This window comes from Phoxinus phoxinus (assembly GCF_949152265.1).
Source record: "Phoxinus phoxinus genome assembly, chromosome: 7".
Classification (NCBI taxonomy): Eukaryota; Metazoa; Chordata; class Actinopteri; order Cypriniformes; family Leuciscidae; genus Phoxinus; species Phoxinus phoxinus.
In genome coordinates this window covers 14290245-14317694 of record NC_136882.1, presented here as the reverse complement: position 1 = coordinate 14317694, position 27450 = coordinate 14290245, and the positions used below count along the sequence as shown (strand labels likewise).

The following is a 27450-nucleotide window of genomic DNA, read 5'->3' as shown; positions in this document are numbered from 1 at the left end:
CCAGATACGGCTCTGACAAGGATTGCAAACACTGGTCTCCTACCACCGCCTATACATCTTGAGAACAGATTTGAAGTATTAATGAATGTAAATGAGGAATCTCCAAACGTGATGAATGTGATCGAACACAGACTGGATAAGCCAGTAGCTAACACTGATGCTAACTTGCGCTCAAGGTCGAGCAGACAGCGGCACTCAGCGCAGAGCACAGCCGAGCACACGACTCTGATAGTGGGCGACTCCATTATCCGAAACACTAGTAGCAGGGATACAACTACGTGCTGCCTTCCACAAGCAACAATTTCTGATGTAAACAGGGAACTTGAGAACATTCTGATGAAACATAAGACTGCAAATCGACTCATCATTCATGTGGGGAAAAATGATATTCATAAAGAGCAGTCAGAACTCCTTAAGAAGGATTTCAATGAACTTCTTGAAACACTTAAAAGACTGAAAGTACAAACATTCATCAGTGGCCCACTCCCAGCAAGAGGAACAAACAGGTTTTCACGGTTGCTTGGGCTTAATACATGGCTCCAAAAAACCTGCAATATAAAAGGAGTGAACTTTATTGACAACTTCAATCTTTTCTGGAGTCAGAGGCAACTGTTCCAACAGGACGGACACCACCCAAACAAACTTGGTTCAAGAGTGCTAAAGGACAATATCTACTTCTCCCTCAACCATCCTTCTGCAGTGTGTGCCAATCCACTCAACCTGAATGGCACACACACACCTGGACACAGTATGAATGACCACAGGACTTCACTCCAGCACCTGAATGGACATGCGGTTGACACGTCACACAAGGACAATGATAACACCACTCAGCCACAACAACTTCTGCTCACGGACACAATCTCAGCTGAGCCCTGCCCACAGACAGACTGTGACATACTAGAACTGCTCCAAGATTCAACACCCAAGGACGACTTCCTGGAAAACAGCCAGGGAAACCAGGACAGCATATTACAGCCTCCGATAACACCAGAACAACAGCCCCTCTCACCAGACACGCTATCTCTATCTCCAGCATCTCCACTTCTGTGCTTCTCAGAGAGAATGGAAAAACTGGTCTATGCTGGAACCAAACTATCCCACTCTTTTGCAAGCCCTCAGATATCAACCAAAAAACGGCAGGCCCCAAAACCACCAAAGCCTGCGGGCCCCGCTCGCCCTCCCCCTCCTCCTGCAAGAGTTCTTCGGGCTCTGCCACAACGACAGGGCTCACACCCTCCTCCTTCTGCTCGAGGTGAACCAAAAACAACTGATACCAGCTCTCATTGATATGTGCCGGGTCCCCGCTATGATAACAGTAACTTTCTCAAATGTTTACAGAACAAGCGGGAACCCTGTGTGCCTGTATCTTTCTCTATTGCTGTTCGATTACATGATAGAAAGTCTAAGGCCTTCAAAAGCCGTACAGCAAACCCATCTAATCTGGTGCCTATTACACGCCAAACTAAGACTGCTGTGCGGACAAAAAGTAAGACTGTAAAGTTAGCACTCTTAAACATCTGCTCACTTAAAAATAAATCACTTCTAGTCAATGACTTAATAACCACATACAACCTGGATTTTATGTTTCTAAATGAAACTTGGCTAGAAGACAACTGCAGTGCAACTGTCCTCAATGAAACATCCCCTCCTAACTTTACTTTTATGAGTGTCTGCAGAACGGGTAGGAGAGGTGGGGGAGTAGCTGCTCTTTTTAAAGATGTCTATCCATGTAAGCAAATATCATTTGGTAATTACCCGTCTTTTGAATATCTGGGTATTGTGTTAAAAGGTGCTCCACGCATTTTACTAATCATTGTTTACAGGCCTCCAAAATACTCTTCAGCCTTTGCTGAGGATTTTACAGAACTGTTATCAACCATTTCCTCAGAGTTTGACTGTTTTGCTATTGCTGGAGATTTTAACATTCACATGGATAATGCAGAAAACAATATGGCAAAAGAAATCAAAACTGTTTTAAAAACTTTTGATCTGACTCAGCATGTACATGGACCGACACACAATCGTGGACACACTCTAGATTTACTTATCAGTAAGGGTCTAAACATTTCATCGATTGTTATTAAGGATGTAGCACTGTCTGATCATTTCTGTATTTTCTTTGATATATTGATCTCTCCTGCCATTGAAGCTAGATCTGTGCCTGTCAAGAAGAGATGCTTAAATGAGAACACTAGTGTACTATTTATGAAGGCTATATCTTTAACACCAAGCATATCTGCTGACTCTGTTGATTTTCTCCTTGATTCTTTTAACTCAAAAGTTAAAAGTGTAATTGATGATATTGCTCCTGTGAAGGTCAGGAAGAGTGGTAGACAAAAGGCACCATGGAGAAACTCAACAGCAGTGCAAAATATGAAAAGACAATGCAGAAAAGCAGAGCGCATGTGGCGGAAGACAAAACTTGTAGTCCATTATAACATCTACAAAGACACCATCCATGCTTTCAATATGGAACTAGGCAAAGCTAGACAGACTTTCTTCTCAAATATTATTAACAGCAACTTAAACAACACACGCACTCTTTTTGCTACTGTAGAGAGACTGACAAACCCCCCGAGCCAGATTCCCAGTGAAATGCTCTCAGACAGCAAGTGCAGTGAGTTCGCTTCTTTCTTCTCTGAGAAAATCAATAATATCAGAAAGGTGATCAGCACATCCTTGAGTTGCACTGGGGTCAGACAGATCAGACCACAACCTGAGAAAGTAGTTACTATGTCTGATTTCAAAGAAATTGATGGCAAAATTTTGGAAGAAACCGTACAGCACCTTAAAACATCAACCTGCGCCCTTGACGCTCTTCCCACATCTTTCTTCAAAAGTGTGTTAAACAGCTTAGAAGCAGATCTCCTAGAAGTGGTAAATGCCTCACTTCTCTCTGGAAGTTTTCCAAACTCCCTGAAAACTGCAGTTGTCAAACCCCTCCTAAAAAAGAGTAATCTTGATAAGACTATATTAAGCAATTATAGACCGATCTCAAATCTTCCTTTCATTGGCAAGATCATTGAAAAAGTTGTTTTCAATCAGCTGAACAAATTCTTAAGCTCGAATGGATACTTTGACAATTTTCAATCTGGTTTCCGATCGCATCACAGCACAGAGACAGCGCTCATAAAGATAATTAACGATATTCGCTTAAATACTGATACAGGCAAAATATCAGTGCTGGTACTACTCGACCTCAGTGCTGCATTTGACACTGTTGATCACAACATACTTCTTGACAGGCTGGAAAACTGGGTGGGGCTTTCTGGGATAGTCCTAAAATGGTTCAGGTCATACTTAGAAGCGAGAGGTTATTATGTGAGTATAGGAGACCATAAGTCTGAGTGGACATCCATGACATGTGGAGTTCCTCAAGGCTCAATTCTTGCGCCACTCCTATTCAACCTGTACATGCTTCCAATGAGCCAAATAATGAGAAAGAACCAAATCTCTTACCACAGCTATGCAGACGACACACAGATCTATTTAGCCCTATCGCCAAACGATTACAGCCCCATTGACTCCCTGTTCCAATGCATTGATGAAGTAAACAGCTGGATGTGCCAAAACTTTCTTCAGTTAAACAAAGACAAAACTGAAGTCATTGCGTTTGGAAACAAAGATGAAGTTCTCAAGGTGAATGCATACCTTCACTCTAGAGGTCAAACAACTAAAAATCAAGTCAGGAATCTTGGGGTGTCTCTAGAGTCAGACCTTAGCTTTAGTAGTCATGTCAAAGCAATAACTAAATCGGCATACTATCATCTAAAAAATATTGCAAGAATTAGATGCTTTGTTTCCAGTCAAGACTTAGAGAAAATTGTGCATGCTTTCATCACCAGCAGGGTGGATTACTGTAATGGACTCCTCACTGGCCTTCCCAAAAAGACCATAAGACAGTTGCAGCTCGTACAGAACGCTGCCGCCAGGATCCTGAGCAGAACCAGAAAATATGAACACATCACACCAGTCCTCAGGTCTTTACACTGGCTTCCAGTCACATTTAGGATTGATTTTAAAGTATTATTACTGGTATATAAATCATTTAATGGCCTAGGACCTCAATACATTGCAGATATGCTCACTGAATATAAACCCAACAGATCACTGAGATCATTAGGATCACATCAACTAGAAATACCAAGGGTTCACTCAAAGCATGGAGAGTCCGCTTTTAGCTATTATGCCAGCCGCAGCTGGAACCAGCTTCCAGAAGAGATCAGGTGTGCTCCTACAGTAGCCACATTCAAATCCAGACTCAAAACACTTCTGTTTAACATTGCATTTACTGAATGAGCACTGTGCCACTGTTCGTCCGACTGTTTGCACTGTATTTTATTTTATTTTTATTTTTTTACTCTAAACTGTTTTAATTATTCTTATTTCTTTTGATTATTTTAATTTCTTCTATGTAAAGCACTTTGAATTACCATTGTGTATGAAATGTGCTATATAAATAAACTTGCCTTGCCTTGCCTTGCCTTACATAAACCTGCAATAATTATAAATATGTTAAATTACACAAATATACTTTATGTATTTAATCTCACTTTATTACCCAATGTCTTTGCTGCTGACCTTTGATGATACAATTCAACTATACTAATAAGGAAAAAATACTAGATAAACATTACGTTTGTGTTTCATTTGTTTGTTTTCGCTATTCTTCTGCAATCCAGAATGGCAGCACATCTGGAAGGTTAGTTTGAGTTGTGCCCTCTACAGGCGTGAATTTGCATTTCCTTCTGCCTGGGGCTTATTCATTTCACTTTTGGTGCAAAATGGCCTTTATATATATATTTATATTTTATATAGATTTCTTTTTTTTTTTTTTCTTAAAAACCAAACAAGCAAGCCCAACCCATGTAAATTACGCAAAAGTAACATAACACATTTCTTTCCATAATAAGTAACACAATATTGTTACTACTGTAAAAAGTAACTTTCCCTAACACTGTTACATGGCCTTTTGAAATAATGAAGTTTATTCAGAAAACAGCAGAAGGCAGTACACATGAGCACATTTTAGGTAATTTTGTTTCAAAGTGGGTATATCATCAAATTGAAAAATAAATCAAAGTGTCCTTGCCATGTGTCAGTTCATGTTTGGACTTTCAGTTTGTGTTTTGATTGGTTCCTGGTTTCCTTTGTTTTTTTTTACCCGCCACTCCTTTTTTTCTATGGTTACTAGTTAATTTGTCCCAGCTGTGTGTGATTAATTATCTCGTTTCTGTTTGCTATTTAAGATGCACCCTTTCTTTCAGTGTTTGCTTGAGGCCTGTATCATGAAGGTAGCTGACCAAACTTGGGGTTACAGGACTAGTATTGAGTTGACCAAATCGATGCAATCAAAATGTATTGGTACCATGACGCAGCTCGTCAACTCAGGATTTGATCCATAAACTAGGATTACTCTGCGCGTGCACATAAAAGAGTGACGTCGCACTGAACATTGAACAATCACGTTCGATGGATAGAGCGAGCGCTATATATTTTTTTCCGCGCCGGAGCAAGAGATTATTCTTCAGAAATATGAAGAATATAGAAGTGTTTTTCAAGCACGCAGTAACACTGTATCTGCGGCCAAAGAGAACAATCTTGGAGGAAGATTGCTGATTGCCTTAATGCGTAAGTTAAACAATTAAAGTAAAATTATGTACGCTAATCATATTTAAAATGAAAATGTGTGTATTTGTGTTGATATAATACATGCATGCGTGTGTGTGTGTAGATGTACAGTATAAAATGTGAATGTATAGGCTATTACATCCTAAGAAAGATTGATATTAATTGATTTTTAGATGCAACCCCTACTCCAAACGTTCTTGGCAGCAGATCAAGATAAAATATAATTCAAAGTGGGGAGTATTTACCACAACCTTTTATTATTTGTGTGTACTTTAATCACAAACACTTGATTGCAGCAAACAGAAAAAAAAGTGTGAAATAAGGAAAACTGGGGAGGGCCACCTCCTCAAGATTACACTGGCGGAGGAGTTGCCGCTGAGTAACAATAAGGGACGGACGATTATGGATGGGATTGCAAGTGCTGTACAGTCTGACCCTGGTGCTGGCTCCTCTAAGCAGGTGACACTGGGTATGTGTGCAATGCATTACTAATGTTTTAAAGAGTTAAATATGGCTTACACTGTTCTGCAGTAGAGGGAAATACAGTGTCCCTGTTGAAGCCAGCACACAGTCTCCTGCACAGAGGTCAGTATGCAACAGACAGAACACAAAAAACATAACCTGCTTTATAACAGTTATGCTTTACATTGGCCTTTTATTTATCCGGGTGAACCAAATGATTAAGACACTCTGTCTGTGTGTTCTGAGACAGTTGCTGAGGTGAATGCACTGGGCTTTTTATTATGGCACACATTTGAATGTCACAAATAAGTGACTGTCCCTGACACATCTCTTTTATTGTAGGATTTTTCACAACCTGCCCCAGAAACCGAAGCCTCTACCTCAATGAGCTACAGAAGGAATGTGAACAAGGTAATGCTTTAAACCCTTGACATAAATTACCGTCAGTCCTATGTTTGTAGAAAGTCATGCCACTTTTTGTGATTTGATTAACCTCCAGAAAATGTGTAATTGTTTGTGGTGGAATTGTTTACGGTGGATACCGACTCCGGCAGGGCCCTTTACAAAATGAGTTCTAGAACTAGACTGTGAGCTAAAGGAGCTGGAATGTGAGCTGAGGAGGCTCCAAATAAAAAAAAAAAGATCTGTGTGAACTTGTTTTATTTATTTTTTTAAAGGGCACCTATTATGGATTTTTTAAATTTTCCTTTCATGTAGTGTGTAATATAGATCTAAGTGAACAAAAACATCCTGCAAAGTTTGAAATATGAAAGTGAACCGTATATAAAGTTATTGTCTTTCAAAAGTAAGTCGACTCGGAGTCATTTTTATGAATCGTTAGAAGATCGAAGCTTTTTCTCTGACTAGATGACGTCAACTTGTAAAGTTATTTGAATACGATACGCCCACTTATTGCGCTCCAAGGCCAGGGACAACTTGAAAACATCATGGCGACGAGACGCTGTGTTCTGAGGTGCGACTCGAAACAAAACTTTTTTCATCTGCCCAAGGAGGAGCATTTGAAGATTAAGTGGCTACAATTTATATATAAAACTATACCACAGAAGTATAGTCCGAGCCTTGTGCTTTGTTTCGCGCCATTTTGACGACGATTGCTTTACAAATTTAAATCCAATCAAACTTGGATTCGCGAGCCGGCTGATATTTAAGGAAGGTTCAGTTCCAAGTGTATTTGCATCAGCTTCCTCCTCCGTATCACAACCTGTAAGTGTTATTAATAATTGTTGCTTTTATGTTTTATGTAGCATGCTTAATAATTATTTTGTTTGTTGTGTAAGCACCGTTTAGCTTCTAGGTCTTCAATGACAATTGTATTGAGATATGTGAAGTGTTTGTCGTTGTTTTCGGAGTTGTCTTAAAGAATAGAATAATACCTCGTAGTAACGTAACTGTATTTTTATTTTTTTAAATAAATAAATTATGTTTATGCATCGGGCTAACGCAAACAAAGACTGATTGTGCTTTTACAATATGAACTCTGGGCTATGCTCGCTAACATAACATTACATTCTTTATCTTATTTTTAGTTTTTTACTACAAACTACAAAGCAGTGGACTATAATCATTATTATAACACAATTTAATTGATATAAGCATCATTGTACTCCGTGTTAAACAATAAGTATTATCTCTGTAAACACTGCTAACATTTTACTTATATACACACATTGGGCCTCATTCATGAAACATTCGTAAATATACGAGTAAATATGTGAGTGATTTGCGCGTAAAGAGACCTTCCCGAAAACTCTTCTCCTGATTCACAAATACTTCGTAAACGTCAGATGTGATAGTGAAACGTGTGTGTGTGTGTTATGAATTCCAATCAGTCGTAAATGGGACGCGCGTGCACGCTCATTCTCAATTACCATAAATCCCGCCCATTAAATCCGACTGACGACTATATATGGGCATCATATTATCACACCAAACGAAGGATTTCAACATGTCTTCTCAAAAGCGAATGAAAAAGAACAATTTCTCAGATGCAGAATTTTATTATCAGAAGTTCATTAAAAACGCCACATTTTATTTTCAAGCGTAGCCTATAGTGGCGTATCAGGTCCTAAAAAAAGGAAGCTTGGCAGCATATTACAGACGCAGTTACTGGAGTTTCATCTGTTAATCGAACAGTCCCAGAAGTGAAAAGAAAATGGTTCGACATGAAGCGACTGCAAAAAACGAATTAGTTCACTTCGAAAAAATATAGCCCAGCCCTATTGAAAGCAATTAATTATTTTATTAAAGTGTAGGCCTACTGTTTGCAGATGCTATTACTGGCTCTCATAATAAAAGTAAAAAGAAAAACCATATGTATTGCTATATATAGGCTAATAATAATTTTTTCAAAATGCTGTGTGTAAATGTACCTGATTAGGTGAATTAAAATGCAGCCTTATTAATGAGAAAACGTTCGGAAGTTAAACGCACTATTTACACGTGGTTGGGAGCAGGTGTAGATTTCTTTCGTACCAACTAACATTTGGAAAATACGAACATTTTAATGAATCCGAAAATTTACGCCAGAACCACTTTACACACGATTTACACAAGAATTCGTTCTGCTCGTGTTTCATGAATGAGACCCATTGGATACAATATGTGCACCAATGTTTTAATAAACTTTATTTTGTAATTTTTACGTAAGTGTGTTTTTATTCCTTTTTATGCACCAACATTTCGTTAACAAATAAAGTATTTGCTTTTATTCTTTCAGAGTACATCATATCAGAGCAGTCAAAGTAGAGTTTTACAATCTGATGTGGCTTGTCAGACTGACTGTCCACAAACTGTTTCTGTGATGACGCAAACAGATGAATTTCAGAAAAAAATCTGTTGGAACCCAACTGTCCTCTAGTACAATGAAAAACGTTCACATTCGGAGTACAGGTATACATTTCATAAATGTTTTAGTTTTTAATATCACATTTTAAATGTTATTTTGTTTTTACATTTGTCAACAATTGTACGGTATGTTATTTTTAAGGTTCACAGGCTACGGTTGCTTATGTGACTGTTGGCACAACCACCACATCAACCACCCATGATATACCATTAGCATCAACACCAGTAAAGTCTGGTTTCAGACCACCAAAAATACCTCATCTGCTGTTGGAAGAAGAGGGGGGAGAGGAGGAGGAAGAGTCAGACATACAAATTCCAACAGAACCTCATGATTCAACTTTTAACCCCGCTGATGACACAACAATTTCACAAAAATCTGAAATGTCGTAAGTAATACACATCTATAAGTTCACTTTAACTAATACATGTTGTTGTTGTTTTTTTACTTGCACATATTTACTTATTTATTAGGTTTGGGCAAAGCTCCACATATGCAGACACAAAATACATTGTGTTTGAAACATGTTTGCGTGAGTTGTTCTCCACCTGTCCAATTTGCAATTCACAATCTGATATGAAGCTACAACGACTGGGCACTTATGTTGCAATCAGGCAGCTTTGCCCCAAGTGTTTGTACAACCGGAAATGGCAGAGCCAGCCCATAGTTGGAAGTACACCAATGGGCAACCTCCTGTTATCAGCTGCTACATATTTTACTGGGGGATCATTCATCCAACTACAAAAGGTAGGCATGTAATCAATAATACAAGAAAAAAATATAAATTGTGTTTTTTTTTGTAAAATTACAATGTTTCTATTTATAAATGTATGTTGCTTTTTTTTTATTTTTTTTTATCATAGATTTGCAAGCCATGGAATTAAATTCACCAGTACGACACATTCAGGAGACATTGCAGGAGTTTTTTGGAGCCAGCAATTGTACACAAGTGGACACAAAAAATTATACAGCAGTTACAAGAGGGAGGAAAAATTGCAGTATCTGGAGATATGCGTGCAGATTCCCCAGGTAAGCCATACGTTTTTCATAAATTAGTAGTTAATTATTTTGTTAACTGATTTTTTTTTTGTGTGAACAATATATCATTACATGTTTAAACAGAATTGTTTACCTTTATTTGTTTTATGTAGGACATTCTGCCAAATATGGCAGCTATACGCTTATGGACATGCATAGCAATACTATTGTTGACCTCCAGCTTGTTCAGGTGTGCAACCTTTTTACAATAGAGTACATGATTGACTATTAAAATTAAATGAAATAATTATTTGTATTAAAAATGTATGTTATGATGCTTACTTAGAGCAATGAGGTTGGTGGTAGCTACCACATGAAGGAAGGCCTAAAGAGATGTCTGGACCTGCTGAAGTCAAACAATTTAGAAGTGGATTACATTGTCACTGGCCGTCATCCACAGATCCAGAAGTATCTCAGGGAGCGTGACATAACCCAGTTCTATGATGTGTGGCACTTTGAGAAAAGTTAGTATTTGACTTTCTAACCATATAGTTATTTTACTATTGCTGTGGTAAATTATTTGTATGCATTTTTCTTTTAACTTATTGTTCAATTTCTGTATATCAGGTTTGTCTAAGAAAGTAGACAAACTGGCAAAAATGTATTCCCCCCCCCCCCTTCAAATTATGCCCCTGATCAGAATTCAACAACTGACCAACTAAGAGTAGGCTATATCAGACTCAAACCAATGTTTAAAAAATAAAGCTTTTCTTTGGAATGTAATATATTTATTATTCCAAATAAAAAACGAGTGAGGAGAGAAGTTATGTTTAAAAGTCAAACACCAAGTCAAAAATAATTGCTTGTGAAAATCAGCTTGCGTGTGACCATGTTAGTGTTTCAGATCGTTCACGAGGAGGCGGGTTTCGTGTCATCATCACTTACAATAGAAGACCGAAGACCCATTTCATTGGCTAGGTGCCAGCCAATAGAACGGCTCCTTTAAACACCCCCGCTCCCCCCTTCTCTCGCGCCTCTGAGTTGCAAGTGCACAAGTCAGTTTTGCACCTCATATATCGCGAAAAGAGTAGCAAAAGTCAAGGTGCGAAATTTGAACTTGTAGTGACAGATTTGAGGAGTTGCAAGTGCCTATTTGAGGTTGTACTGGGAATATGAATTAAGAATAAGTGCAAATATATATTACATGTTTGTGTCAGTCATTGTATTTTTGTGAATGGCATTTTCCACATCTGTGACTACTTGTCTGCAGCTTCAAATTCAGAATACAGGTTTGTGACTATTCTCTGCGAGTACAAATTTCAACATTCAACTTCAGATTTTTATTTTACAGGTTTTCACATCAGAGCTGTGAGTGTAAATTTGAGCATACAAGTACAAATATTTATTGTACAAGTTCTCAAATTCACGTCTACGTGCTCGAGTTTTGCTACTCATTTACCTTCATACTTTTCTAATAATGCAGGGTCGATGGCTATCCACAAAATTGAAAAAAATACTTTGCAACGAGGGTGCTCAAAGATGTTGAGAAGCTCAGTCACAGTTTCCAGACATCTTCCTTGGAGGCTTTCCACAGCCTAATTCTACGTTTTGCACCTAAAAATGTAGTTTTCCCTTTCATTGGAATGTTGTGCAGGTAATAGGACTATTAACAAAAAATGTAAAAAACATATTGTAGAAGAGCTGGCCTTTACGGTCTTTTTTGTTATTGCAGACTGTATCTTGCTGCGCTTCATCACAACGAAAATGCCAACAGAGAACAAGCCACAACATCGGCAGGACAGGGGGTGTAGAGAATGGTGTTCCCGAAATCAAAAAAAGGGCAATGCATAACACGGCCATTAAAGACAGTCAACATATAGTATGTAATAAAACATTTTTATTACAACCAACAAGTAAACAAACCAATTATAATATGTAATGCAAATATTATTTTATTTTTATTACAACCAACAAGTAAAAAAATTAGTTGTAATATATTTTAAATATGTAAGAATTTATAAAAAAATTAATTCTTACAGATTGTTGATGAGCTACTGAAGCTCGTCTTTGATGAAGTTTGCATGGACCCCTCTCCATTTGTTGATGAACTGAAGTCAATCCCCATACCAAAGCCACTTTGTGCAGAGTATGACAGACCATCAAAGGATGAAGCAATTGCCCGCCGTGTTTCCAGATTCAGTCAAGAGGGGGTCGAAAGCCAGTATACTGACCAGCCGGATCTGGAAACGCCTGGCATATCCGGGTTACAACGCAGCTTGGAATGACAACACGGACACTTCGACCTAAGTAGCCCCAGCACCAGCTGACAAAGCTGCGGTATGCAACATGGCGGAACTGTCTAAAAATAAAAGCCAAAACTTTGTCCTTATGACCAAATAAAATGTGTACAGAATTTTATTTTGTACATTTTTTTTTTTGGAGAAACAAATCTCCAAAATATTCAAATGTCTGTTACGTGTTCAACTTATGCAATAAAAAATGTGTTATGATATTATATATATTTGTAGGGTTATCAAACTATACTTACGACTCTGGGGTTCTATGCCTTATATGGCCATAGTCACATCTATAGATGTTGTAGATGTTTTGCAGTGTATAGGGATTTAGACAGTTAGGTTCAAAGTCTGGATGGTGCACCATGCATGTTGGTGGAACTGGAAGCTGGTTTATTCTTTTTACAACCTAAAGTGAAAAGATACGTCACCACAGAACAAGTAAAAGTGTGTGTGCTGTATACATATTATATATATACAATATTTTCACTTCATGTTATTGTTATTTTAATCTATTACATGTATTTTTTTTTTTATTAAGCATTACATGTACTAGTGTCAAACGCACAAGTATTGCATAAAAATAGAGCAACACTAACTTACCTGTCGTACTTCCCTGCAGCAAAGATTTTCAGCCTCTCTTGGCATTTTGCTACAGTTCCCACACATGCACCCAAAAAAATTGGCAATTAATTCGTCTGTTACTCACGTTGCGACAGCAAAATTAATCCAATTACAGCACTTCACTTATCAGACATTATTACTCCGATTATGTATGTTCCATGGGCCTGAAGTGCCATAAACTACTGTACACTGACACAACATTGGGAAAGGTCCTGCTCCAGTCGTGTTTGTGATTGGGTTTCTGGTTCATCGGCATCTCTGGACGTTTCCTCTTCGGACTCTGGCTTGAATTGATAAGGCAAAATTGCTGCCATGTCTGTTCGTATACAATTTTCAACACTTGGCAAGCCATAATCAATTAATGGTAATGGGCGTTCCGTTTCCGACTATCTCTGCACAGAGTATACCAATCACAACTGACTGGGTCATCTGACCAATCAACGCAGATTAGCGTCGCGCAAAGGAGGGGTTTGGAAAAATTAGTCGTTAAACGAATCAGGTAAAAATAAATGCTTCTTATACAACAACAAAAATGTTTTTTGTCATTGCATGCATGTAAAACTGTTGTTGGGGACTCCCAAAACAACATTAGGAACATTTTAAATGTCATAATAGGTGCCCTTTAAACAAGTAACCCTTTAGTATGAACACTATGAATGTTTATTAATGTAATTTTTTTTTAATCTTTCTTCCTCCCTAGCCACATGACCAATAAAACCGTTTGAGACCTATCTGGAGTGTCAGTGTGCTTTTAAGTAAAATATTGTGTTGTGATTGCATCTCTGACAGCTCCGCCAGCTGGGTGGTCAAGTGTGATGGGGTCAATTTCATCAGGGAGAAGCTGGTTTTGTGGTGGTACTCGCTCCTTTCTGATATGATAGTGTGCTATATTGTGCAGAATGGCACATGCAGCCACTATCTGTGATCTCTTAAACGACTAAGACAGTTGAAACGTGCCTTTAGGATGCCAAAGGTCATCTCGATCTTGACCCTGGTTTTACTGAGGGCCACATCGAAGTTGTTTTGTGGCCCTGTCTGAGGGTCAGGATAGGGGGTTAGCAAAAACCTCTGGCATGAATAACCTCTATCTCCTACCAACAAAAAGCCCTGTCATAGAACAGAAAAGGGGGAAATTGTGTAAGTTTTGCTATTAAAATTAAAACTTTAAAGTGTACTGTACCAAATTTAACTTGCCTTCCTCAAAGCGCTGACACAAAATAGACTCACGGAAAATGTGTCATGCACTGAGCCAGGCCATTTGGAATCCAAGCTTGTGCATTCATGATCACGAGTCATCTGCAGATGAAATGTACAATAAATCATTGTCCTATCTGTTAGTTACTATTATTTAAAGATTGATCTCAATGCAAATACAAATCATTTCACATAGGCATATAGTAACCCTACCTGAACATTGAGGCTGCAAGGACGTTCTGTTCACATAATCTGCCTTATGTTCTCCTAGAGCTGTGGAGATTGCAACATGTCTGCAGTCTATTGCTCCTATGACTCTAGGGAATCCTATCTTAGGAATTAATATATATATATATTTTGTCTGTCCTTAAAAACTCTTTCTCTACGAAGTGCTCGTCTAACAAGTTGCGCGGAGATGTCCACAGGATTTGGGAGAAAAGGTGAAGCCATTGCAACAGAGAACAGAGGCTGGCAATTAGTTACGTCACCTATGTTTCTTTGCTGACAGCTGATTGGTCAAACTTCAGTCTGAGATCTCGAATCCAGAAACATCTCGAAACATAGCTGGCTACTAGCCACCTAAACCGGCTTCATGGTATAGGCCCCTGATCTCTGTTGCATGAATGTGTGTTTTCCCTGCCTGTCAGCTTGTTTTATTATTATTAAAGTTTGAGTTTGTATCTTTAATGGGAATCTTCAGTCTGTTCCTGAGATAGCCACAGGGTGACACCTTAATATTTTGAGATAATATTAATTATACTATTTAACTGCATGCTATAGGCCTACTGAAACTACCTGACATTCAGTTGAATGAACAGTTGAATATGTTTGCACACACCCACATTTACAAGCCAACAGTGTATTTTTTTTAGTATGCAGTGCAGATTACTGTATGCATATTGACAAAGACTCTAACAATTCTAACACAGCCTATATGCACAGCAGCAAAAATAGCCCGTTTAATTCTAGAGGCCAGAGGTTTAATGGACATAAAATATTAATATTAGAGTGCAAACACTTTTCTAACTTTATAAGTGGACCCGAGGATTAAAATTAAGCAATTCAAATGTATGACATCCTCCCTTTACATAAAATATGAATTCTGTGAAGTCACAAATAAAAAAAATAAAAAAAAGTTTGTGTGGTAAATGGCAAGTTGCCATAAAGTAACTGGTGCCCACAGAGAACATTCCTTTAATAATGGTTTGAGTGGCACTTTTTTTAAATTATTGGAGGAATCAGATATGTTAAATGTCTGTTGTGCTGTATACTGTATCAGTGCAGCCATTTCATTTTATGTGTATCATCTGCACACATGACAATCATATTAGTTTCAAAGAGATTGACACATTTTATAGTCAATCATTTAGGAATTAAGTGTCATATCTTTAGCCAAGTTGAACTAGGCGAAAAGCAAAGCTGTAGCAGCTGGAGAACGGGAATGAGATCTCTGGGAATGAAAAGGTAGCATCTGTGCTGCTGAAGCTCATCTTGCAGAAGATTCGGAAAAGTGCACTCGGCAATAGAAGAGGAAGTGGTACAAATGTATTTCTTTTTATATATAATTTTGTTTACAAATGTATTTCTTTTTATTTTGTATGTTCCCTTTTTATAATTGTTTAATGCTGTCGGCAGACCAATAATTCACCACACAAAACAAAATTATGTCACAGGTTTATTCTTGTTGTAAGCGATTACATATTTAATATACTTTTGGTCTATTTTTATTTATTTGCTTGTTTTTCATAGTTTTCTTTTCATAAACATATTTCATACGTTATATATATATATATATATATATATATATATATATATATATATATATATATATATATATATATATATATATATTCTGAAGTGCATTATAAAAAAACTTAAATGAGATATTTGAAAAAGAAATTGTAGAACACTTGTAAGGGCCATTTACACGACACCATTTTCATTTCAAAAAATGGAAAATGCATTTTTTGTGTTCTGGCCTTTCATTTACATGACAATAATGTTTTGGGGGCCTGAAATTGCAAACCTTTAAAAATGGGTAATAATAAAAAGTTTTAGTCGGTTTCGCAGATCCGTGTGAATTGGGATCGCTTTGACAACATTGCACATAAGAAAAAAGAAAACCATAAAGGAAAAACTTTTCCATTTTTAGTAGCCTACATTGTTGTCGTGTAAACGTACCCTCAGACACCTACCAGTTATTGGTAGTAATATGGCACCTGGTAATAATTTCCTTAATTATCTAACAAACCCCATTTAACTGACAGCATTCCTGTTTGGACAACTTTACAATTTTCACAGACTGTGCAAAGGCTCGCCTTAGACTGAAACCCTGCAGCAGCAGATTGTACAAATGAAGGCCTAAGACCCTTTCAGCCATTGCAAAAAAGTTGGTAATTCCAAATCTGTGATTTTTAGAGTATTGCAGCTTTACAATGACACTGATTCATTCAAGTCCCCCCAAAAGGCTGGTTGTCCATGTAAGACAAAATGCTCGAAAGGACATGATAATGTAGACTCTCTCAATGGGGAATTGGTTCAACACTGCAGCTGGAATTGCTCGCCACTTCAGTGCTGAACAGGATTTCCTTGAAGCTAAGAAATCTGAAAATCTGAAATCTGCTTCCTTGAAGCTAAGAACATTGAAATAATTAAAGGGCCAGCCCAGTGTCCTGATCTAAACCCGATTGAAAATCTCTGGAGAATCCGTTGGCGACAAAGTTATAGCTACGTTTTTCCTTTGAATTTTCCGCGCACAGACGACACCATTGTCAATACGATCCCCATTCACACGGATCCGTGAAAATTACTAAAAACCCTGTATTCTGCTGCCAGGCCATTAGATCGCGATGAAACACTATCGCGATCTAATCGCGAAACACTGTTTGACAGCTGTAGGCTAACCATCAAAATTTTAAGTTGTAATCTTCTTTCGTGCTACTGTTGTCTAGTTTTGATTGTGTTTTCCACACAACAAAAGTTCTTGCTGAAGTGCCTTGGTTATTTTGTAAAACATGCCAGTTGAACAGTGGTATATCCATAGCAAACATTCCTTCAAATTTTGAGTGATGATAATTAACAGAAACATATCAAGTGTTTATATTCTATTTTTGATTTCCATATACATACACACTCACAGGCCCCTTTAGGTACATTTGTTCAACTGCTCATTAACGCAAATATCTAATCAGCCAATCACATGCAACTCAATGTATTTAGGCATGTAGACATGGTCAAGACGATCTGGTGAAGTTCAAACTGAGCATCAGAATGGAGAAGAAAGGTCATTTAAATGACTATGAACGTGTCATGCTTGTTACTGCCAGACGGGCTGGTCCGTGTATTTTAGAAACTATTTTTTTTCACACACAATCATCTCTAGGGTTTACAGAGAATGGTCCAAAAAAGAGAAAATATCCAGTGAGAGGCAGTTATGTGGGTTAAAATAGATTCCAGAGGTCAGAGGGAAAATGGCCAGACTGGTTCCAGCTAATAGAAATGCAACATTAGCTCAGATCACCTCTAGTTACAACCGAGGTCTGCAGAAGAGCATCTCTGAACACACAACACGTCGAGCCTAGAAGCAGATGGGCTACAGCAACAGAAGACACGCCGGGTGCCTCTCCAGTCAACAATTCGCATGGGCTCACCAAAATTGGACAACAGACGATTGGAAAAATGTTGCCTGATGAGTCTCGATTTCTGCTGCGACATTCAGATGGTATGGTCAGAATTTGGCATAAACATCCATCCTGATTTGTATTAACAGTTCAGGCTGCTGGTGGTGTAATGGTGTCTGGGATATTTTCTTACCACACTTTGGTACCAATTGAGCATTATTTAAATGCCACAGCCTTCCTGAGTATGGTTGCTGACCATGTCCATCCCTTTATGACCACAATGTACCATCTTCTGATGGATACTTCCAGTTGGATAACTCGCCATGCTCAAATCATCTCAAACTGGTTTCCTGATCATGTCAATGAGTTGAGTACTCGAATGGCCTCCGCAGTCACCAGATCTCAATCCAATAAAGCTCCTTTGGGAGATTCACATCATGGATGTACAGCAACTGCTTTCATGTCAATATGGACCAATATTTCTGAGAAATGTTTTCAGCAGCTTGTTGAATCTATGCCATGAAGAATTAAGGCAGTTCTGAAGGCAAAAGTGGGTTCAGACCGGTACTAGCAAGGTGCACCTAATAAAGTGGCCAGTGTGTGTGTGTATATATATATATATATATATACATATATACATTTCCATTAGTATATTATTATTTTATTTTAGATTTGGTTGTATGACTAAAGTGTTGTGGGAACTTTAGTTTTGTGGGAAAATTCTAAACTTTCTCACTCACTCTCATCGCTTCTCTGTCTTTTTGTCAGTTTAAAAGGGTTAAGTGTCTTTGTTATGCAGATGGGGACCAGCAACAGTCCTGTGAACGTTAAAACAGTCTCTAGAGAAGATGAGTGTAGCTTACCAGTCTACAGCAAACCTCTCACGCCCTGCTCTGTTTGTTTGTTAACTGAAGTTCATGATGTGTGTATACTGTATGTATACACGTTACACATTTCAGCACCCCTCGTGTCTCGCTTCCCCTCCCCCAAAACAATTTCATGGCCAGCAGAAGTCCTGTGTCACCGTTTCACAGCAGCTGCTCTTTGCTAAGCAGATGTAATCAGAGATTTGGAGTGTCTGTCTTTCTCAGTCCATCTAGCATACACCCCTGTTCTGAGGAATGTGCCCTTCTTTTTTAATATAGACTTACTCTCATCAAATTGGATTCTGTTTTGACTCCTCCTCCCCACCCCCCACCCCCCCTCTCTCTCTCTCTCTCTCTCTCTCTCTCTCTCTCTGATTTGACTCGGGCAATCAGATGAGTTAGTTGTGGAAGACACTATAGCCCATGGGAGCTCTGTGGAGTGGAAGCAGCTTTGTAAATCACAAAGCTCTCTATGCATAAGAGATACAAAGAGAGCAAGGAAGTGTGTGGAGCAATGCAAAAGATCTCTGGATTATATTCACTGCAAAAGAAGAAGAGAACAGGACTATGAGGTGAGTGTGATTCAGAGTGTCTACTGTATGGGTTCGCATTGCTATACTTTGGGGTGGGGGTGGGGGGGGGGGGGGGGGGGGTGTCCATGCCCACAAAGTTTGGGGACAAAACGGGGCATACTCATGAAAAAAGGATTCATAAATAACATAGTTTATGGTTATTCTGAAAATACAAGTTATTTTAGGGCTAGGACTAGGGTTAGGGTTAGAGTTCAGGTTAGTATAGGGCAAAATTAACTGAGACAAAATGTTTTTTACTTCAACAGCTTTGGATATTTAGTTTCATCCATTATAGTCAAAATAATTGTTAACACTTCATTTTACTGTGTCCTTGTTACACATGTTACAAGTTACTGTTATAATAACTATAAATTATGCATAATTACATGCAGCTAACCCTAAACCTAATTCCAACTCTATAGTAAGTACATTATTATTACTCAGTACTGAAATGTATCATTACACTGTAACACGGACACCTTAAAATAAAGTGTAACCAAATAATTTTAAATGAAAAAATATATATACAAAAAAAAATATGTTCCGAAACATTCATTTCTCCAGTCTTCAGTGTCACATGATCCTTCAGAAATCATTGTAATATGCTGATTAGCTACTCAAGAAGCATTTATTATTATTATCAATGGTGAAAACAGTTGTGCTGATTAATTCCCCAGAATTCCCCAGAAATATTTTAGAACATTACAAATGTCTTTACTGTCTCATTTGATCAATTTAAAAGTATTAATAGACCACCTCTCAAAACCCTCTTTCGTTTGGGATGTCCTCATTTGCAATAATAGTATAAAGCAAATCATTTTGTATAAAATGGTATAATTTAATTATTATGAAAAAGATGTTGAAAGTTTTCTGTTAGGGTTAGGTTATAGTATTTATAACTGTGTATAAAGACAGTAGATGTCAATGGAATGTTCCTATTTAGATTAAATAAATGTGTGTGTGTGTGTGTGTGTGTGTGTGTGTGTGTGTGTGTGTGTGTGTGTGTGTGTGTGTGTGTGTGTGTGTGTGTGTGTGTGTGTGTGTGTGTGTGTGTGTGTGTGTGTGTGTGTGTGTGTGTGTGTGTGATAAGTTTTCTTGTAGATTGACCTCAGTCCATAGGTAAACTTAGCTCACACACTGTATTAGTAAGACCACATTGTGAATTTTAATAATTAAATATGAAGACCTTATTGATTAAAATCTTGTTATTCGTACAGTAAACGTCCCTAAAGTCCCCTATCAGGAGATACACGAGTACAGACAGAGCTGTTGATTTCAGTTTAACGTTCTGGAGCAAAAGACTGGAATCTTTATTTACAATATGAATTCTACAATTCATCGATCAGATTTTTCTCTGAATTTGGAGGGGGGTCATTGGATCTACACTGCTTGGCAGTTGGCACTGCAATGCTTCTGCTATTTTTGGATTGTAAGTTTGTTTATCCTGTCTGAGGAGTCCCCTCAATGTTGATGGTGTCCACAGGGACAATAAGTGGGTAGTAAGGTAACACTTTATTTCAATGGTCCACTTTAGACATTCTACTAAGTAACTTTGCAACTACATGTCAACTAACTCTTATTAGAGTATTAGTAGACTGTCTTTTAGTTTGATGGTCCCACAACTGACATTCTACTGACAACTTATTCTACTAAAACCCAAACTTAATAGTCTACTAACACTCCACTACAGTCTACTAATACTAGTTAGAGTCAGTTGACATCATGGTTTTCTCATTGCATTAGGCTAAGCAATAAATATTGCATTAGAAACAGCTCCATGTGGTGAAAGAATTGTGAGAAAAAGAGTTGAAACAAAGATGCATTAATGTCCAGCGGTTGTTAGTAAATTGGTGTCGACAAAGGCAGCGTGTTTTGTTTATGCTCATTAAGCTACTTCGTTTAAACAGCTTTCTCTCTGGAGGGTATTGTTTCCTCTAGACTGCAGTGCTAATAGGATAGAATCTCTATAGTGGAGTGAAACGGTATCAAAATTGGCTAATGTTTTGGGGTTGTTCTGGCCCCTCAGATGAGCATTCAGTGTCCAAATTAAACTGCTCTCACTGCTTTAACAATTAGAAGTTAAATTTAGTTCTGTACACACAATTATTGGAGTGAATTTGGTTATAGAAAGTCACTTTCGTAAATGGCAATCCTCTGTGCATTCAGAGCGGTATGAAGAGTGCTAACCGTATTCAGCAGCAGCAGGGCGTATACCTGGTCTAAGAGTGTGTCACTGAATATTCTGCATTCGCACACAGGAAATGTTGTCAGATTGCAGCTTTCTGGTGTACAGAAGTGGGTCAAGAGTAATTGTGCGTATGGTATCACGGGTGGTGGTAGAAAGGCAATATCAGTGAGTGATGGGTTGTATACAGTAGATGCCTTCAGACTGATCTAGATCTAGAGGCCTGGAACAAATCCACCACGTTAACCTCATTTACGGGGGCCAGTTGAAACCAATGCAACTCTTTTTTCAGGTTTCAAACTCTCTTACTCTATTCCCACATCGTCACATTAAAAGTGTATATTTGTGCATCTATCAAACAGTTCATCATCATGAGCCTATAACACTTTGGATGTGTGGATCTTTGAGTGGACTTTATACCTTTCTAAAAACAATTTGAAATGCGATTTGTATTATTTAATTAGTGTGAAAACAGCCATGTTGCCATCCACCTTTTGCACTGTTATTGACAAAGTAAAAAAGTGTAGAAAAAAGTTTGCGAATTCCACCCAATTGGCGTTTTAACAACACTCTAAAAAAAATTGGTTCTTCAGTGGTTCTTCATGGGTTCTTTGCAGTGCTTATGGTGCTATATAGCACCACTGCCATTAAGAACCTGTTAAGCCCAGTTTGGTTCTTTAGCAGTTCTTCATCAGTTCTTCAGCGGTTCTTTGAGGTGGTTAAGCGGCTCTTATGGTGCACCATTTGACAAAGGTGAGGAGCTATATGGCACTTAAAGTGGTTCCCCTATGATTACAAGCCAATGAACCACTTTTAGTGCTATTTAGCACCATTTTTGTTTAGAGTGAATACAATTTTGTGCATAATAACGTCATTCTTTAAAAAAATTATAATAATGAGTCGTCGCATAACTTTTGGTGCATGCGATAAAAAAACAACCCTTGAGACGTTTCCATAATTAATTTTATGAATAGTGCAAATTCTATATCTTTCACATCCCAGATACCCCCAAATTGTTGTAAAAATGTAGAGAGTTACTGAGGACAGTGCTTTGAGGTGAGCAACATGTAGACGCATGTGTAATTATGTCATATGTCATTTATTTGAAAAAAAAATTCCAAATGAGTTCATGACATTTTAAGTATCAACAGAATTAGACAACAGAGTTAAACAACACTTGTGTCAGCACTTATGAAATTGTATCTATATTTAGCATTTCTATCAGCTATAGCAGTAAACATTTGCAAAAAAGAAAAGAAAATTGGAAATATGCAGATGAATATATATTATAAGGAATAACAATAGCACTGGTAGCAAATAATGTAGGATAGGAAATATTACTCTCTCCACACATTGATAATAATAGGTTTGTATGCCATTGTTAGAACTTAATTAATTTGCTGTTTATTTATAATGATGTCATTACTGTAACGCTGGGTTACTAAAAGGACAATGAAGACAACGAGATACAAATAACGAGATGATTTATTCCAAGACACGATGAATCCAAGATGCGAAACAGTATGTGAGACACAGACATGTGCACTAACCACAAACAATAACCGACAATGAACAAGAACAGGGAGGAACTTCAATACACAGGTGAACAAAGACGACAACTATTGTAGTCGATGTGACGATGATCGCTGACAGGTGCGGGTAATGGTGAAGTGAGTGCAGGTGTGAGCCGGAGAGGATGATGGGAACTGTAGTGCAGACGGAGACTACAGTATACACATGACAGTTAGACTGTGACAATTACATTCAATTGTTAAAATTGAACAATTGTATGCACAAAAATGGTCTAGTTAATACAAGCACTAATGTTGCTGCTTCCATAATCGGCCTAGGTAACATTCAGCTCTAAAGGGAATGAGTTTACTCAGTGTAAGAACAACATCTTTCCCAAGGGACAGAGACAATCATCATTAGTATTTTTCCCCCTTTCACACATCTTTTTCTCCTCCATCTTATTTTTTTTTTTATCAGCTAATGCATCTGAGACGCCATGACAGTCTAATCGAATTCTCTCCCTCCTTCCTGCGATTGCCTGTGGAGGAATATTTATCTGAAGTTATCTAAAGACTGATGTCTTCCTATCTTTCTCCAAGCCATTCTATTTCACATCTTCCCTCATAATTCATAAACAGCAGCTGTTTGGAGACCTGTTGTTGGTTACTAGAGACTGTAACTCATATTTACAGCTTGTGCTTGTATTTTTTCTGGTCAGCTGTTGACATGTTTTTTGATAAGGGTATTATTTGAATAAAGGTGTCTGCACGGTGAATACATGTAAAGTGTAATTGTAAAGACATGATTCAAGCAGAATGCTAAGAATAGGCTGAGGGTCTTGGCTTTCTCTCTTTCTTTCCGAAACGGATAGAAAGCTGAGAGTGCGTGATGATGGATGACTATCCATAAGATTGGATACTTGAGAGAAATCCGAGGATTGTCTGACGGATTATGCTAGTGCTGAAGGAGGGAAATTTGCAGCGTAATTGCTCTGAATTAAGATTTTGTTGCAGAGAACGGGGTTTAAACTGATAGTGTGATCAGAAAATGTTTTGCAATCTCGAGAATGCTTCAGGAGTTTGGCCATTTGTTACATTCGTGAGGTGGCACACACACTAATAGGGCCCAGCTTGGGCTGCTTTCTATTATTGGGCTCCTGGGTTGAGTAGTTTGGCGTACTGTGTTTCCTGTTGGGCTCCTGGAGAATTTCCAAACTTACAGATCCATTTCAGCTTCTTACGTCCTTTCAGTCAGCAGCTGATTGGACTGATGGTGAGTAGGTTAAATGCAAGAAACAATTCAATTTGAAGCATTATAGTAGTAAGCTTTCATCAGGTGACGGTCATTCCTGTTATTCAAGCCCATTTGCCAACTCTATAGCTGCAATTTAAGGACAAAAACATCTAGTCCACCAGACTTGATCTGGTCAAGATCAGACACTTCAACTTGATTCATTATAGCATGATTATTTGCATTTCAAAAGGACGGATATAAAGAGCAATTAGTCATTAGCGGTTATCTTTCCAACATTCTTCACAGAAGAAAGAAAGTCTTCAGGTTTAGAATGAAATGAGGGTGAGTAAATGATGACAGAAATAAAAAAATGTGGGTGGATAATGATAATGTCTTCCATTTCAGAAGACCAATGTTGTAAGTAAAGGCAGGGATATGTGCAAAAAGGATGGTCTCATGGTTCACCTGTTCCTGGCAGACGATAGGTGGCCTTGCTAACTCTGTTTCCCATTCCAGGCTATAATTGGTGACTGCCTTGGCTGGGTAACAGTGTCAGAGCTGACGTCTGGGCCCGTCTGGACATGCAGTGAGACTAAGGGAGGGTTATGTTTGTGTCAGGAATTAAATTAGTTACTGAGTGTTGCATTAGAAGACATTATATATTACACATTACAAAGACTAATTTAGGGGGGATTTACTTGAAAAAAGTGGGATTTACTTTTAAAAAGCTAAGAAACAGTATAACTGAATAATTGCTAGTGTATTTTTGACAAAAACAATGGAATGGCATGTAACACATTGAATTAAGTGGGAGATTTGAAAGTAGAATGACAATAAAGATAAAGATCTTATGTAGCCCCGCCCATTTTCAGAGCTGCGTTTGTTGTGTTCTGTCTTCCGGTTTGAATTTTCACAGGTGCGATTTTACGGATTTATGAATGAACCGCTCAATTTATAGTCTTCCTGGTTTACTGACATTTGTTATGACATCCGCTTCAAACATTACAATTTCCATGATAAATTTCATTAACTATACAATAAGTAAATTTTAAGTAATAAAAAAACAATTTGACAGCCAATCGGAATCCAACCTGCAGCTTGAGCATTTAAAGCAGCAGATGACAAAACTGCAGTGCGCCTTCAGAATAGAACAGAATGTTGTGTGGATGCTAATATAATTATTGTTATACAGTTATCTTCAGTTATCATTCTTGGTGTGAACCGACATTAAGTGTCATAAATTGCATTTATAGAGCACTGCATGGAAGAAATGCTGAAAAGGAAACTTCCTTTTAGTTATTTTTTGTGGAATTTTGCTATTTAGTTGTGTTTGCATGTGTGTGTGTGTGTGTGTGTGTGTGTGTGTGTGTGTGTGTGTGTGTGTGTGTGTGTGTGTGTGTGTGTGTGTGTGTGTGTGTGTGTGTGTTTGTGTGTGTGTTTGTGTGTGTGTGTGTGTGTGTGTGTGTGTGTGTGTGTGTGTGTGTGTGTGTGTGTGTGTGTGTGTGTGTGTGTGTGTGTGTGTGTGTGTGTGTGTGTGTGTGTGTGTAGGAGCTCTGGGAGCAGCTGGCGGGCTCTTGGGGCTTTGGAATGGTATGTTACCATGGGCAGGTGCACAGTGCAGATTGGCAAAAGTCTCCTGGATCAGTGATGATCACACACAAACTGTCCACGGAGCAGACAGCCCACACACACCCACATACATGCATACAGTTACAGCAACTTCATTTGTTTACTTAATTTTTTTAGAGAATGCCGCAAAACAATACCTCTAATATATACTTTCAAACGTTTGATGTTGGTAAGATTTTGAAATACCTCTTATGCTCACTAATGCTGCATTTATTTGACCAAACATACCTTAAAACACTAATATTGTGAAAGGTGATTACAATTTAAAATAACTCTATTTTCATATATTTTAAAATGGAATTCATTCCTCTGATTCATTCCAAAGCTTAATTTTCAGCATCATTACTCCAGGCTTCAGTCACATGATCCTTCAGAAATAAATATAATATGCTGATTTAATGATCAATAAACATTTCTTATTATTATCAAAGGTGACAAATTGTGGCTGCTTAATATTTTTGTGGAAACTGTGATAGGGAAGTATGCCATAGTTTTTATTGTTTTCGTAAAAAATGGCTTAACTGGTAAATACACCCAACAATGATGTCATGAATTACTCACCCTCTTGTCGTTCCAAACCCGTAAGACTCTGTTCATCTTTGGAACACAAATTAAAATATTTTTAATGAAATCTGAGAGATTTCTGTCCCTCCATTTACAGCCTAAGAAACTACCACTTTCAAGCCCTAGAAAGCTGACATCATTAAAGTAATCCATGTGACTCCAGTGGTTTAACCTCAGTTTTATGAAGCAACACAACACGAGTGCTTTGTTTGTGCAACCCCCCCCCCCCCCCCCCCCCACACACACACACACACACACACACACAGAATTTACCACTTTATTTACAAAATTAATAATCTCCAACGCCCTTTCACGAGAATAACATGATGCATGCGTGTTGTGTTGACGTGAGACCAGACGTTGTTGTGTGAACATGCGTCAGAGATTAATACTTTGTAAATAAAGTGCTACTTTTTTTTTTGGCACAAACAAAGCACTCTTGTCACTTCATAAAATTGAGGTTAAACCACTGGAGTCACATGGATTACTTTAATGATGTCTTTACTACCTTTCTAGGGCTTGAAAGTGGTAGTTGCCTAGACTGTCAATTGAGGGACCGAAAGCTCTCAGATTTCATCAAAAATATCTTCATTTGTGACATGAGGGTGAGTTAATGGCAAAAAAAAAGCATTTTAGTGTAAATTAACCCTTTAATTAGTTGTCTCTGAGATATGAGAAAGTATTTTAACATTGCAAAAACAACTTGCTTTAGCATTAAATTAAACATAACAGAGAAATCTACAAAGTCTCATGAGTGATGCAAGAATAACCTCAGAGCATTGAATCTTTTCTCTGGATACTTATTTCAGGCTAAAATCTGTTTTATTTCAAGATAAAAGGTACATACAGTACATATTCCAGCTCTTGGTGGCGTCTCTCTTGAGTATAGTGATGGTTGGAGGAACGATGGGAATGGACAGAAACGATATAGAGAAATACAAAATGCCATATGATGGCAGAATGTGAGGATAGCAGAGCGGTGGAAATGAGCTGAAGATGGAATATGTAATGAGAGAAGGAAGATGAAGAGAACGGCTCACGTCAGCTCTCAGATCTCTCACGGCAATGTTGATGAATTGAAAATATGAAGAACAAAGACATGAGGAATATGTTTGTGTGTGTGCATGCATGAAACAGATGGGTAGAGAGCAGAAGAGCCATATTTAGCTGGATAAACGAGAGATCAGGAGATTTGGTATTCGTCTGTCTTCTATACATGT

At 38.0% G+C, this 27450-nt stretch overlaps 2 long non-coding RNA genes across 2 annotated transcripts; both read left to right on the top strand.

Annotated features, from left to right (window-relative positions):
- Window positions 1–6147: 6147 nt before the first annotated feature.
- Window positions 6148–8964, top strand: LOC307001951. Its single transcript, XR_013798378.1, has 3 exons — window positions 6148–6219; window positions 6439–6507; window positions 8834–8964. It is a non-coding gene; the product is annotated as an uncharacterized lncRNA (long non-coding RNA).
- Window positions 8965–11420: 2456 nt separating this feature from the next.
- LOC307001952 lies at window positions 11421–12450 on the top strand. The gene is made up of 3 exons (XR_013798379.1): window positions 11421–11591; window positions 11670–11816; window positions 11977–12450. It is a non-coding gene; the product is annotated as an uncharacterized lncRNA (long non-coding RNA).
- The last annotated feature ends 15000 nt before the right edge of the window (window positions 12451–27450 follow it).